Below are 16,368 nucleotides of genomic sequence, written 5' to 3' on the forward strand. Positions count from 1 at the left end.
CTAGCAGCCGTGTTGCACGGGAGAATGTGATAAGTGTTCATATGTAGCAAAAACCTGAGAAACCCGTCCGTTTCCGTCATTTGTTATCGAATCGACTTAAAGCCACATCGCCACATTGGCTGCAATTCTCTTTGAAATGGTTACATTTATTGTCTGAAAAGCTATATCGCGTGCTGCGGTATGCGAAAACTCTAAAAGCACCATAGGAGAACACAGAAGAAGCTTCTAAGTTGATGTAATAGCCAGTAAGAAGCAGTACAATTCAAGTTTTAGCTATCGATTATGACTTTTTACCCTTCTTTGGTGCCTTGGATATGAGCTAGGACCTTAAGATTTCACATGAAAGGAGGACTAGCAGGTGCGTTGCACGGGAGAATGTGAAAAGTGTTCATATGTAGAAAAAACCTGAGAAACCCGTCCGTTCTCGTCATTTGTTCTCGAATCGACTAAAAGCCAGATCGCCACATTGGATGCTATTCTCTCTGACACGGTTAAATTTATTGTCTGAAAAGCTATGTCGCGTGCTGCGGTATGCGGAGACACTAAAAGCTCCATGGTAGAACACAGAAGAAGCTTCTAATTTGATGTAATAGCCAGTAAGAAGCAGTACAATTCAAGTTTTAGTAATCGATTATTGACTTTTTACCCTTCTTTGGAGCCTTGGACTAGAGCTAGGATCTTAAGATTTTGCATGAAAAAATTACTAGCAGCCGCGTTGCACGGAAGAATGTGAAAAGTGTTAATATGTAGTAAAAACATGAGAAACCCGTCCGTTTAAGTCGTTTGTTATCGAATCGACTTAAAGCCAGATCAACACATTGGCCGCTGTTCCCTATGAAACGGTTACATTTATCGTCTGCAACGCTATGTCGCATTCTGCGGTATGCGGTGACACTAAAAGCGTCATAGTAGAACTAAGAAGAAACTTCTAAATTGATGTTATAGCCAGTAAGAAGCAGTACAATTCATGTTTTAGTAATCGATAATTGAGATTTTACCCTTCTTTGGTGCCTTGGACATGATCTAGGATCTTAAGATTTTGTATGAAAGGATTCCTGGCAGCCGCGTTGCACGGGAGAATGTGAAATGTATTCATATGTAGTAAAAACCTGAGAATTCCGTCCGTTTTCGTCCTTTGCTATCGAATCGACTCTAAGCCAGATCGTCACACTGGCCGCTCCTCTCTCTGAAACGGTTACATTTATCGTCTGCAAAGGTATGTCACGTGCGGCGTAATTCGGAGACACTAAAAGCACCATATTAGAACACAGAAGAAGCTTCTACGTTGATGTAATAGCCAGTAAGAAGCAGTACAATTCAAGTTTTAGCTATGGATTATTCACTTTTTACGCTTCTTTGGTGCCTTGGACATGAGGTAGGACCTTAAGAATTTGCATGTAAGGAAGACTAGCAGCCGCGTTGCACGCGAGAATGTGAAAAGTGTTCGTATGTAGTAAAAACCGGAGAAATCTGTCCGTTTTCGTCATTTGTTATCGGATCAACTTAAAGCCAGATCGTCACATTGGCCACTATTCTCTCTGAAACAGTTACATTTATCGTCTGCAAAGTTATGTCGCGTGCTGCGGAATGCGGAGACACTAAAATCGTCATTGTAGAACACTGAAGAAGCTTCTAAGGTGATGTAATTGCCAGTAAGAAGCAGTACAATTCAAGTTTTTGCTATCGATTATTGACTTTTTAGCCTACCTTGGTGCCTTGGACATGAGCTAGGACCTTAAGATTTTGCGTGAGAGGCGTACTAGCAGCCGCGTCGCACGGGAGAATGTGAAAAGTGTTCATATGTAGTAAAAACCTGAAAAATCCGTCCATTTTCTTCCTTTGTTATCGAATCGACTTAAAGCCAGATATTCACATTGACCGCTCTTCTCTCTGAAACGGTTACATTTGTCGTCTGCCAAGCTATGTCGCGTGCTGAGGTATGCGGTGACACTAAAAGCACCATAGTAGAACACAGAAGAAGCTTCTAAGTTTATGTAATAGCCAGTAAGAAGCAGCACAATTCAAGTTTTGCTATCGATAATGGACTTTTTACCCTTCTTTGGTGCCTTGGACGTGAGATAAGACCTTAAGATTTTGCATGAGAGGAGGACTAGCAGCCGCGTTGCACGAGAGAATGTCAAAAATGGTCATATGTAGCAAAAACCTGAAAAATCCGTCCGTTATCCTCCTTTGTTATCGAATCGACGTAAAGCCAGATCTTCACATTGACCGTTCTTCTCTCTGAAACGGTTACATTTATAGTCTGCAAAGCTATGTCGCGTTCTGCGGTATGCGGAGACACTAAAAGCGTCATAGTAGATCAAAGAAGAAACTTCTAAGTTGATGTAATAGCCAGTAAGAAGCAGTAAAATTCAAGTTTTAGCTATCGATTATTGACCGCTATTCTCTCTCAAACAGTTACATTTATCGTCTGCAAAGTTATGTCGCGTGCTACGGTATGCGTAGACGCTATATGCACCATAGTAGAACACAGCAGAAGCTTCCAAGTTTATGTAAAAGCAAGTAATATGCAGTAGAATTCAAGTTTTAGTTATCGATTATTGACTTTTTAGCCGGCTTTGGTGCCTTGGACATGAGCTAGGACCTTAAGATTTTGCATGAAAGGAGGACTAGCAGATGCGTTGCACGGAAGAATGTGAAAATTGTTCATATGTAGAAAAACCTGTGAAACCCGTCCGTTTCCGTCATTTGTTATCGAATCGACATAAAGGGATCGTCACATTGGCCGCTATTCTCTCTGAAACGGTTACATTAATCGTCTGCAAAGCTATGTCACGTGCTGCGGTATGCATAGACACTAAAAGCACCATAGGAGAACACAGAAGAAGCTCTAAGTTGATATAATAGCCAGTAAGAAGCAGTACAATTCAAGTTTTAGTTATCGATTATTGACTTTTTATCTTTATTTGGTGACTTGGACATGAGCTAGGACCTTCAGATTTCACATGAAAGGAGGATTAGCAGGTGCGTTGCACGGGAGAATGTAAAAAGTGTTCATATGTAGAAAAAACCTCAGAAACCCGTCCGTTCTCGTCATTTGTTCTCGAATCGAGTAAAAGCCAGATCGCCTCATTGGCCGCTATTCTCTCTGAAACGGTTACATTCGTCGTCTGCAAATCTATGTCGCGTGCTGCGGTATGCGGAGACACTAAAAGCACCATAGTAGAACACAGAAGAAGCTTCTAAGTTAATGTAATAGCCTTTAAAAAGCAGTACCATTCAAGTTTTAGCTATCGACTATTGACTTTTTACCCTTCTTAGCTGCCTTGGACATGAGCTAGGACCTAAAGATTTTGCATGAAAGGAGGACTAGCAGCCGCGTTGCACGGGAAAATGTGAAAAGTGTTCATTTCTAGTAAAAACCTGAGAAATCCGCCAACTTTCGTCATTCGTTATCGAATAGACTTAAAGCCAGATCGTCACTTTGGACGCTCTTCTCTCTGGAACGGTTACATTTATCGTCTGAAAAGCTATGTCGCGTGCTGCGGTATGCGGAGACACTAAAAGCACCATAGTAGTTGATGTAATAGCCTGTAAGAAGCAGTACAATTCAAGTTTTAGTTATCGATTATTGACTTTTTAGCCTTCCTTGTTGCCTTGGACATGAGCTAGGACCTTAAGATTTTGCGTGAAAAGAGTACTAGCAGCCGCGTTGCACGGGAGAATGTGAAGAGTGTTCATATGTAGTAAAAACCTGAGATATCCGTCCGTTTTCGTCATTCGTTATCGAATCGACTTAAAGCCAGATCGTCACATTGACCGCTATTCTCTCTGAAACGGTTACATTTATCGTCTGCAAAACTATGTCGCGTGCTGCGGTATGCGGAGACACAAAAAGCACCATAGTGTAACACAGAAGAAACTTCTAAGTTGATGTAAAAGCCAGTAAGAAGCAGTACAATTCAAGTTTTAGTTATCGATTATTGACTTTGTAGCCTTCCTTGGTTCCTTGGACATGAGCTAGGACCTTAAGATTTTGCATGAATGGCGGACTAGCAGCCGCGTTGCACGGGAGAATGTGAACTGTGTTCATATGTAGTAAAAACAGAAGAAATCCGTCCTTTTTCGTCTTTCGTTATCGAATCGACTCAAAGCCAGATCGTCACATTGGCCGCTCTTCTCGCTTAAACGGTTACATTTATCGTCTGCAAAATTATGTCACGTGCTGCGGTATGCGAAGACACTAAAAGCACCATAGTAGAACACAGAACAAGCTTCTAAGTTGATGTAATAGCCAGTAAGAAGCAGTACAATTCAAGTTTTACCTATCGATTATTGACTTCTTACCCTTCCTTGGTGCCTTGGACATGAGCTAGGACCTTAAGATTTTGCATGAAAAGAGGACTAGCAGCCGCGGTGCTCGGGAGAATGTGAACTGTGTTTATATACAGTAAAACCTGAGAAATCCGTCCGTTTTCGTCATTTGTTATAGAATCGACTAAAAGCCAGATCGTTACATTGGCCGCTCTTCTCTCTGCAACGGTTACATTAATCGTCTGCAAACCTATGTCGCGTGCTGCGGTATGCGGAGACACTAAAAGCACCATAGTAGAACACAGATAAACCTTCTAAATTGATGTAATAGCCAGTAAGAAGCAGTACAATTCAAGTTTTAGTTATCGATTATTGACTTTTGTGCCGGCTTTGGTGCCTTGGACATGAGCTAGGACCATAAGATTTTGCATGGAAGGAGGACTAGCAGCCGCTTTGCCCGGAAGAATGTGAAAGGTGTTCATATGTAGTAAAAACCTGAGAAATCCGTCCGTTTTCGTCATTTGTTATCAAATCGACTCAAAGCCAGATCGTCACATTGGCCGCACTTGTCTCTGGAACGGTTACATTTATCGTCTGCAAAGGTATGGCGCGTACTGCGGAATGCCGAGACTCTGAAAGCACCATAGTAGAACACAGAAGAAGCTTCTAAGTTGATGTAAAAGCCAGCAAGAAGCAGTACAATTCAAGTTTCAGTTATTGATTATTGACTTTTTAGCCTTATTTGGTTCCTTGGATATGAGCTAGGACCTTAAGATTTAGCATGAATGGCGGACTAGGAGCCGAATTGCACGGGAGAATGTGAACTGTGTTCATATGTAGTAAAAACCTGAGAAATCCGTCCATTTTCGTCATTTGTTATCGAATCGACTTAAAGCCAGATCGTCACATTGGACGCTCTTCTCTCTGGAACGGTTACATTTATCGTCTGCAAAGCTATGTCGCGTTCTGCGGTATGCGAAGACACTAAAAGCACCATAGTAGAACACAGAAGAAGCTTCTAAGTTGATGTAATAGCCAGTAAGAAGCAGTACTATTCAAGTTTTAGCTATCGATTATTAACTTTTTACCCTTCTTTGGTGCCTTGGACATGAGCTAGGACCTTAAGATTTTGCATGAAAAGAGGACTAGCAGCCGCGGTGCACGGGAGGATGTGAAAAGTGTTCATATATACTAAAAACCTGAGAAATCCGTGCGTTTTCGTCACTTGTTATAGAATCGACTTAAAGCCAGATCGTCACTTTGGCCGCTATTCTCTCTGAAACGGTTAAATTTATCGTCTGAAAAGCTATGTCGCGTGCTGCGGTATGCGGAGACACTAAAAGCACCATGGTAGAACACAGAAGAAGCTTCTAAGTTGATGTAATAGCCTGTAAGAAGCAGTACAATTCACATTTTAGCTATCGATTATTGATTTTTTACCATTCTTTGGTGCTTTGGACATGAGCTAGGACCTTAAGATTTTGCACGAAAGGAGGACTAGCAGCTGCGTTGCATGGGAGAATGTGAAAAGTGTTCATATGTAGTAAAAACCTGAGAAACCCGTCCTTTCTCGTCATTTGTTATCGAATCGACTTAAAGAGGTCGTCACATTGGCCGCTATTCTCTCTGAAACGGTTACATTTATCGTCTGCAAAGGTATGTCGCGTGCGGCGGAATGCGGAGATACTAAAAACACCATAGCTGAACACAGAAGATGCTTCTAAGTTGATGTAATAGCCAGTAAGAAGCAGCTGAACTCAAGTTTTAGTTATCGATTATTGACTTTTTTGCTGGCTTTGGTGCCTTGGACATGAGCTAGGACCTTAAGGTTTTGCATGAAAGGAGGACTAGCAGACGCTTTGCTTGGGAGAATGTGAAAAGTGTTCATATGTAGTAAAGACCTGAGAAATCCGTCCGTTTTCGTCTTTTGTCATCGAATGGACTTAAAGACAGATCGTCACATTGGCCGCTATTCTCTCTCAAACGTTTACTTTTATCGTCTGCAAAGCTATTTTGCGTGCTGCGGCATGCTGAAACACAAAAAGCACCATAGTATAACACAGAGGAAACTTCTACGTTGATGTAAAAGCCAGTAAGAAGCAGTACAATTCAAGTTATAGTTATCGATTATTGACTTTTTAGCTATCCTTGGTTCCTTGGAAATGAGCTACGACCTTAAGATTTTGCATGAATGGCGGATTAGCAGCCGCGTTGCACGGGAGAATGTGAACTGTGTTCATCTGTAGTAAAAACAGGAGAAATATGTCCGTTGTCGTCATTCGTTATCGAATCGACTCAAAGCCAGATCGTCACATTGGCCGCTCTTCTCTCTGGAACGGTTACATTTATCGTCTGCAAAGCTATGTCGCGTTCTGCGGTTTGCGAAGACACTAAAAGCACAATAGTAGAACACAGAAAAAGCTTCTAAGTTGATGTAATAGCCAGTAAGATGCAGTACAATTCAAGTTTTAATTATCGATTATTGACTTTTTACCCTTCTTTGGTGCCTTGGGCATGAGGTAAGACCTTAAGATTTTGCATGAGAAGAGGACTAGCAGCCGCGTTGCACGAGAGAATGTAAAAAGTGTTCATATGTAGTAAAAACCTCAAAAATCCGTATATTTTCCTCCTTTGTTACCGAATCGACTTAAAGCCAGATATTCTCATTGCCCGCTCTTCTCTCTGAAACGGTTACATTTATCGTCTGCAAAGCTATGTCGCGTGCTGCGGTATGCGGTGACACTAAAAGCACCATAGTAGAACACAGAAGAAACTTCTAAGTTGATGTAATAGCTAGTAAGAACCAGTACAATTCAAGTTTTAGCTATGGATTATTGACTTTTTACCATTCTTTGGTGCCTTGGACATGAGGTAGGACCTTAAGAGTTTGCATGAAAGGAGGACTAGCAGCCGCGTTGCACGCGAGAAAGTGAAAAGTGTTCATATGTAGTAAAAACCGGAGACATCTGTCCGTTTTCGTCATTTGTTATCGAATCGACTTAAAGCCAGATCGTCACATTGGCCGCTATTTTCTCTGAAACAGTTACATTTATCGTCTGCAAAGCTATGTCGCGTGCTGCGGTATGCGGTGACACTAAAAGCACCATAGTAGAACACAGAAGAAACTTCTAAGTTGATGTAATAGCTAGTAAGAACCTGTACAATTCAAGTTTTAGCTATGGATTATTGACTTTTTACCATTCTTTGGTGCCTTGGACATGAGGTAGGACCTTAAGAGTTTGCATGAAAGGAGGACTAGCAGCCGCGTTGCACGCGAGAAAGTGAAAAGTGTTCATATGTAGTAAAAACCGGAGACATCTGTCCGTTTTCGTCATTTGTTATCGAATCGACTTAAAGCCAGATCGTCACATTGGCCGCTATTTTCTCTGAAACAGTTACATTTATCGCCTGCAAAGTTATGCCGCGTGCTGCGAAATGCGGAGACACTAAAAGCACCATAGTAGAACACAGAAGAAACTCCTAAGTTGATGTAAAAGCCAGTAAGAAGCAGTACATCAAAATTTACTTATCGATTATTAACTTTTTAGCCTTCCTTGGTGCCTTGGACATAAGCTAGGAACTTAAGATTTTGCGTGAAAGGCGTACTAGTAGCCGCGTCGCACTGGAGAATGTGAAAAGTGTTCATATGTAGTAAAAACATGAGATATCCGCCCATTTTTGCCATTCGTTATCGAATAGACTTAAAGCCAGATCGTCACATTGGACGCTCTTCTCTCTGGAACGGTTACATTTATCTTCTGAAAAGCTATGTCGCGTGCTGCGGTATGCGGAGACACTAAAAGCACCATAGTAGTTGATGTAATAGCCAGTAAGGAGCAGTACAATTCAAGTTTTAGTTATCGATTATTGACTTTTTAGCCTTCCTTGGTGCCTTGGACATGAGCTAGGACCTTAAGATTTTGCGTGAAAGGCGTACTAGCAGCCGCGTCGCACGGGAGAATGTGAAAAGTGTTCATATGTAGTAAAAACCTGAGAAATCCGTCCGTTTTCTTCATTTGTTATCGAATCGACTTAAAGCCCGATCGTCACAAAGGCCGCTATTTTCTCTGAAACGGATACATTTATCGTCTGCAAAGCTATGTCGCGTGGTGCGGTATGCGGTGACACTAGAAGCACCATAGTAGAACACAGAAGAAGCTTCTAAGTTGATGTAAAAGCCAGCAAGAAGCAGTACAATTCAAGTTTTAGTTATCGATTATTGACTTTTTAGCCTTATTTGGTTCCTTGGACATGAGCTAGGACCTTAAGATTTAGCATGAATGGCGGACTAGCAGCCGCGTTGCACGGGAGAATGTGAACTGTGTTCATATGTGGTAAAAACCTGAGAAATCCGTCCGTTTTCGTCATTTGTTATCGAATCGACTTAAAGCCAGATCGACACATTGGCCACTATTCTCTCTGAAACGGTTACATTTATCGTCTGCAAAGGTATGTCGCGTGCGGCGGCATGCGGAGACACTAAAAAGACCATAGTTGAACACAGAAGAAGCTTCTAAGTTGATGTAATAGCCAGTAAGAGGCAGTTGAACTCAAATTTTAGTTGTCGATTATTGACTTTTTAACTGGCTTTGGTGCCTTGGACATGAGCTAGGACCTTAAGATTTTGCATGAATGGCGGACTAGCAGCCGCGTTGCACGGGAGAATGTGAACTGTGTTCATATGTAGTAAAAACAGAAGAAATCCGTCCTTTTTCGTCTTTCGTTATCGAATCGACTCAAAGCCAGATCGTCACATTGGCCGCTCTTCTCGCTTAAACGGTTACATTTATCGTCTGCAAAATTATGTCACGTGCTGCGGTATGCGAAGACACTAAAAGCACCATAGTAGAACACAGAACAAGCTTCTAAGTTGATGTAATAGCCAGTAAGAAGCAGTACAATTCAAGTTTTACCTATCGATTATTGACTTCTTACCCTTCCTTGGTGCCTTGGACATGAGCTAGGACCTTAAGATTTTGCATGAAAAGAGGACTAGCAGCCGCGGTGCTCGGGAGAATGTGAACTGTGTTTATATACAGTAAAACCTGAGAAATCCGTCCGTTTTCGTCATTTGTTATAGAATCGACTAAAAGCCAGATCGTTACATTGGCCGCTCTTCTCTCTGCAACGGTTACATTAATCGTCTGCAAACCTATGTCGCGTGCTGCGGTATGCGGAGGCACTAAAAGCACCATAGTAGAACACAGATAAACCTTCTAAATTGATGTAATAGCCAGTAAGAAGCAGTACAATTCAAGTTTTAGTTATCGATTATTGACTTTTGTGCCGGCTTTGGTGCCTTGGACATGAGCTAGGACCATAAGATTTTGCATGGAAGGAGGACTAGCAGCCGCTTTGCCCGGAAGAATGTGAAAGGTGTTCATATGTAGTAAAAACCTGAGAAATCCGTCCGTTTTCGTCATTTGTTATCAAATCGACTCAAAGCCAGATCGTCACATTGGCCGCACTTGTCTCTGGAACGGTTACATTTATCGTCTGCAAAGGTATGGCGCGTACTGCGGAATGCCGAGACTCTGAAAGCACCATAGTAGAACACAGAAGAAGCTTCTAAGTTGATGTAAAAGCCAGCAAGAAGCAGTACAATTCAAGTTTCAGTTATTGATTATTGACTTTTTAGCCTTATTTGGTTCCTTGGATATGAGCTAGGACCTTAAGATTTAGCATGAATGGCGGACTAGGAGCCGAATTGCACGGGAGAATGTGAACTGTGTTCATATGTAGTAAAAACCTGAGAAATCCGTCCATTTTCGTCATTTGTTATCGAATCGACTTAAAGCCAGATCGTCACATTGGACGCTCTTCTCTCTGGAACGGTTACATTTATCGTCTGCAAAGCTATGTCGCGTTCTGCGGTATGCGAAGACACTAAAAGCACCATAGTAGAACACAGAAGAAGCTTCTAAGTTGATGTAATAGCCAGTAAGAAGCAGTACTATTCAAGTTTTAGCTATCGATTATTAACTTTTTACCCTTCTTTGGTGCCTTGGACATGAGCTAGGACCTTAAGATTTTGCATGAAAAGAGGACTAGCAGCCGCGGTGCACGGGAGGATGTGAAAAGTGTTCATATATACTAAAAACCTGAGAAATCCGTGCGTTTTCGTCACTTGTTATAGAATCGACTTAAAGCCAGATCGTCACTTTGGCCGCTATTCTCTCTGAAACGGTTAAATTTATCGTCTGAAAAGCTATGTCGCGTGCTGCGGTATGCGGAGACACTAAAAGCACCATGGTAGAACACAGAAGAAGCTTCTAAGTTGATGTAATAGCCTGTAAGAAGCAGTACAATTCACATTTTAGCTATCGATTATTGATTTTTTACCATTCTTTGGTGCTTTGGACATGAGCTAGGACCTTAAGATTTTGCACGAAAGGAGGACTAGCAGCTGCGTTGCACGGGAGAATGTGAAAAGTGTTCATATGTAGTAAAAACCTGAGAAACCCGTCCTTTCTCGTCATTTGTTATCGAATCGACTTAAAGAGGTCGTCACATTGGCCGCTATTCTCTCTGAAACGGTTACATTTATCGTCTGCAAAGGTATGTCGCGTGCGGCGGAATGCGGAGATACTAAAAACACCATAGCTGAACACAGAAGATGCTTCTAAGTTGATGTAATAGCCAGTAAGAAGCAGCTGAACTCAAGTTTTAGTTATCGATTATTGACTTTTTTGCTGGCTTTGGTGCCTTGGACATGAGCTAGGACCTTAAGGTTTTGCATGAAAGGAGGACTAGCAGACGCTTTGCTTGGGAGAATGTGAAAAGTGTTCATATGTAGTAAAGACCTGAGAAATCCGTCCGTTTTCGTCTTTTGTCATCGAATGGACTTAAAGACAGATCGTCACATTGGCCGCTATTCTCTCTCAAACGTTTACTTTTATCGTCTGCAAAGCTATTTTGCGTGCTGCGGCATGCGGAAACACAAAAAGCACCATAGTATAACACAGAGGAAACTTCTACGTTGATGTAAAAGCCAGTAAGAAGCAGTACAATTCAAGTTATAGTTATCGATTATTGACTTTTTAGCTAACCTTGGTTCCTTGGAAATGAGCTACGACCTTAAGATTTTGCATGAATGGCGGATTAGCAGCCGCGTTGCACGGGAGAATGTGAACTGTGTTCATCTGTAGTAAAAACAGGAGAAATATGTCCGTTGTCGTCATTCGTTATCGAATCGACTCAAAGCCAGATCGTCACATTGGCCGCTCTTCTCTCTGGAACGGTTACATTTATCGTCTGCAAAGCTATGTCGCGTTCTGCGGTTTGCGAAGACACTAAAAGCACAATAGTAGAACACAGAAAAAGCTTCTAAGTTGATGTAATAGCCAGTAAGATGCAGTACAATTCAAGTTTTAATTATCGATTATTGACTTTTTACCCTTCTTTGGTGCCTTGGGCATGAGGTAAGACCTTAAGATTTTGCATGAGAAGAGGACTAGCAGCCGCGTTGCACGAGAGAATGTAAAAAGTGTTCATATGTAGTAAAAACCTCAAAAATCCGTATATTTTCCTCCTTTGTTACCGAATCGACTTAAAGCCAGATATTCTCATTGCCCGCTCTTCTCTCTGAAACGGTTACATTTATCGTCTGCAAAGCTATGTCGCGTGCTGCGGTATGCGGTGACACTAAAAGCACCATAGTAGAACACAGAAGAAACTTCTAAGTTGATGTAATAGCTAGTAAGAACCTGTACAATTCAAGTTTTAGCTATGGATTATTGACTTTTTACCATTCTTTGGTGCCTTGGACATGAGGTAGGACCTTAAGAGTTTGCATGAAAGGAGGACTAGCAGCCGCGTTGCACGCGAGAAAGTGAAAAGTGTTCATATGTAGTAAAAACCGGAGACATCTGTCCGTTTTCGTCATTTGTTATCGAATCGACTTAAAGCCAGATCGTCACATTGGCCGCTATTTTCTCTGAAACAGTTACATTTATCGCCTGCAAAGTTATGCCGCGTGCTGCGAAATGCGGAGACACTAAAAGCACCATAGTAGAACACAGAAGAAACTCCTAAGTTGATGTAAAAGCCAGTAAGAAGCAGTACATCAAAATTTACTTATCGATTATTAACTTTTTAGCCTTCCTTGGTGCCTTGGACATAAGCTAGGAACTTAAGATTTTGCGTGAAAGGCGTACTAGTAGCCGCGTCGCACTGGAGAATGTGAAAAGTGTTCATATGTAGTAAAAACATGAGATATCCGCCCATTTTTGCCATTCGTTATCGAATAGACTTAAAGCCAGATCGTCACATTGGACGCTCTTCTCTCTGGAACGGTTACATTTATCTTCTGAAAAGCTATGTCGCGTGCTGCGGTATGCGGAGACACTAAAAGCACCATAGTAGTTGATGTAATAGCCAGTAAGGAGCAGTACAATTCAAGTTTTAGTTATCGATTATTGACTTTTTAGCCTTCCTTGGTGCCTTGGACATGAGCTAGGACCTTAAGATTTTGCGTGAAAGGCGTACTAGCAGCCGCGTCGCACGGGAGAATGTGAAAAGTGTTCATATGTAGTAAAAACCTGAGAAATCCGTCCGTTTTCTTCATTTGTTATCGAATCGACTTAAAGCCCGATCGTCACAAAGGCCGCTATTTTCTCTGAAACGGATACATTTATCGTCTGCAAAGCTATGTCGCGTGGTGCGGTATGCGGTGACACTAGAAGCACCATAGTAGAACACAGAAGAAGCTTCTAAGTTGATGTAAAAGCCAGCAAGAAGCAGTACAATTCAAGTTTTAGTTATCGATTATTGACTTTTTAGCCTTATTTGGTTCCTTGGACATGAGCTAGGACCTTAAGATTTAGCATGAATGGCGGACTAGCAGCCGCGTTGCACGGGAGAATGTGAACTGTGTTCATATGTGGTAAAAACCTGAGAAATCCGTCCGTTTTCGTCATTTGTTATCGAATCGACTTAAAGCCAGATCGACACATTGGCCACTATTCTCTCTGAAACGGTTACATTTATCGTCTGCAAAGGTATGTCGCGTGCGGCGGCATGCGGAGACACTAAAAAGACCATAGTTGAACACAGAAGAAGCTTCTAAGTTGATGTAATAGCCAGTAAGAGGCAGTTGAACTCAAATTTTAGTTGTCGATTATTGACTTTTTAACTGGCTTTGGTGCCTTGGACATGAGCTAGGACCTTAAGATTTTGCATGAATGGCGGATTAGCAGCCGCGTTGCACGGCAGAATGTGAACTGTGTTCATATGTAGTAAAAACAGGAGAAATATGTCCGTTTTCGTCATTCGTTATCGAATCGACTCAAAGCCAGATCGTCACATTATCCGCTCTTTTCTCTGGGACGGTTACATTTATCGTCTGCAAAGCTATGTCGCGTTCTGCGGTATGCGAAGACACTAAAAGCACAATAGTAGAACACAGAAAAAACTTCTAAGTTGATGTAATAGCCAGTAAGAAGCAGTACTACTCAAGTTTTAGTTATCGATTATTGACTTCTTATCCGGCTTTGGTGCCTTGGACATGAGCTAGGACCTTAAGATTTTGCATGAAAGGAGAACTAGCAGACGCGTCGCTTGGGAGAATGTGAAAAGTGTTCATATGTAGTGAAAACCTGAGAAATCCGCCGGTTTTCGTCATTTGTCAACGAATCGACTTAAAGCCAGATCGTCACATTGGCCGCTATTCTATGTGAAACGGTTACATTTGTCGTCTGCAAATCTATGTAGCGTGCTGCGGTATGCGGTGACACTAAAAGCACCATAGTAGATTACAGATGAAAAATTCTACGTTGATTTAATAGCCAGTAAGATGCAGTACAATTCAAGTTTTAATTATCGATTATTGACGTTTTAGCCGGCCTTTGTGCCTAGGAGAAGAGCTAGGACCTTAAGATTTTGCATGAAAGGAGGACTAGCAGCAGTGTTGCATGGGAGAATGTGAAAAGTGTTCATATGTGGTAAAAACTTGAGAAATCCATCCGTTTTTGTCATTTGCTATCGAATCGACTTATAGCCAGATCGTCACATTGGCCGCTCTTCTCTCTGAAACGGTTACATTTATCGTCTGCAAAGCTATGTCGCGTGCTGCGGTATGCGGAGACACTAAAAGCAACATAGTAGAACACAGAAGAATCTTCTAAGTTGGTGTATTAAACAGTAAGAAGCAGTACAATTCAAGTTTTACTTATCGATTATTCACCTTTTACCCTTCTTTGTTGCCTTGGGCATGAGCTAGGACCTTACGATTTTGGATGAAACGAGGACAAGCAGCCGCGTTGCACGGGAGAATGTGAAAAGAGTTTATATGTAGTAAGAACCAGAGAAATCCGTCCGTTTTCGTCATTTGTTATCGTTACGACTTAAAGCCAGATCGTCACATTGGCCGCTCTTCTGTCTGAAACGGTTACATTTATCGTCTGCAAAGCTATGTAGCGTGATGCGGTATGCGGGGACACTTAAAGCACCATTGCAGAACACAGAAGAAGCTTCTCAGTTGATGTAATAGCCAGTAAGAAGCAGTACAATTCAAGTACTAGTTATCGATTATTCACTTTTTACCCTTCTTTGGTGTCTTGTAGATGTGCTAGGACCTTAAGATTTTGCATGGAAGGACCACTAGCAGCCGCGATGCACGGAAGAATGTAAAAAGTGTTCATATGTTGTAAAAACCTGAGAAATCCGTCCGTTTTCGTCATTTGTTAGCGAATCGACTTAAGGCCAAATCGTCACATTGGCCGCTTTTCTCTCTGAAACGGTTACATTTATCGTCTGCAAAGGTATGTCGCGTGCTGCGGTATGCGGAGACACTAAAAGCACCATAGTATACCACAGATGAAGCTTCTAAGTTGATGTAATAGCCAGTAAGAAGCAGTACTACTCAAGTTTTAGTTATCGATTATTGACTTCTTATCCGGCTTTGGTGCCTTGGACATGAGCTAGGACCTTAAGATTTTGCATGAAAGGAGAACTAGCAGACGCGTCGCTTGGGAGAATGTGAAAAGTGTTCATATGTAGTGAAAACCTGAGAAATCCGCCGGTTTTCGTCATTTGTCAACGAATCGACTTAAAGCCAGATCGTCACATTGGCCGCTATTCTATGTGAAACGGTTACATTTGTCGTCTGCAAATCTATGTAGCGTGCTGCGGTATGCGGTGACACTAAAAGCACCATAGTAGATTACAGATGAAAAATTCTACGTTGATTTAATAGCCAGTAAGATGCAGTACAATTCAAGTTTTAATTATCGATTATTGACGTTTTAGCCGGCCTTTGTGCCTAGGAGAAGAGCTAGGACCTTAAGATTTTGCATGAAAGGAGGACTAGCAGCAGTGTTGCATGGGAGAATGTGAAAAGTGTTCATATGTGGTAAAAACTTGAGAAATCCATCCGTTTTTGTCATTTGCTATCGAATCGACTTATAGCCAGATCGTCACATTGGCCGCTCTTCTCTCTGAAACGGTTACATTTATCGTCTGCAAAGCTATGTCGCGTGCTGCGGTATGCGGAGACACTAAAAGCAACATAGTAGAACACAGAAGAATCTTCTAAGTTGGTGTATTAAACAGTAAGAAGCAGTACAATTCAAGTTTTACTTATCGATTATTCACCTTTTACCCTTCTTTGTTGCCTTGGGCATGAGCTAGGACCTTACGATTTTGGATGAAACGAGGACAAGCAGCCGCGTTGCACGGGAGAATGTGAAAAGAGTTTATATGTAGTAAGAACCAGAGAAATCCGTCCGTTTTCGTCATTTGTTATCGTTACGACTTAAAGCCAGATCGTCACATTGGCCGCTCTTCTGTCTGAAACGGTTACATTTATCGTCTGCAAAGCTATGTAGCGTGATGCGGTATGCGGGGACACTTAAAGCACCATTGCAGAACACAGAAGAAGCTTCTCAGTTGATGTAATAGCCAGTAAGAAGCAGTACAATTCAAGTACTAGTTATCGATTATTCACTTTTTACCCTTCTTTGGTGTCTTGTAGATGTGCTAGGACCTTAAGATTTTGCATGGAAGGACCACTAGCAGCCGCGATGCACGGAAGAATGTAAAAAGTGTTCATATGTTGTAAAAACCTGAGAAATCCGTCCGTTTTCGTCATTTGTT

The sequence above is a fragment of the Schistocerca gregaria genome, unplaced genomic scaffold (assembly GCF_023897955.1).
Source record: "Schistocerca gregaria isolate iqSchGreg1 unplaced genomic scaffold, iqSchGreg1.2 ptg000428l, whole genome shotgun sequence".
NCBI lineage: Eukaryota > Metazoa > Arthropoda > Insecta > Orthoptera > Acrididae > Schistocerca > Schistocerca gregaria.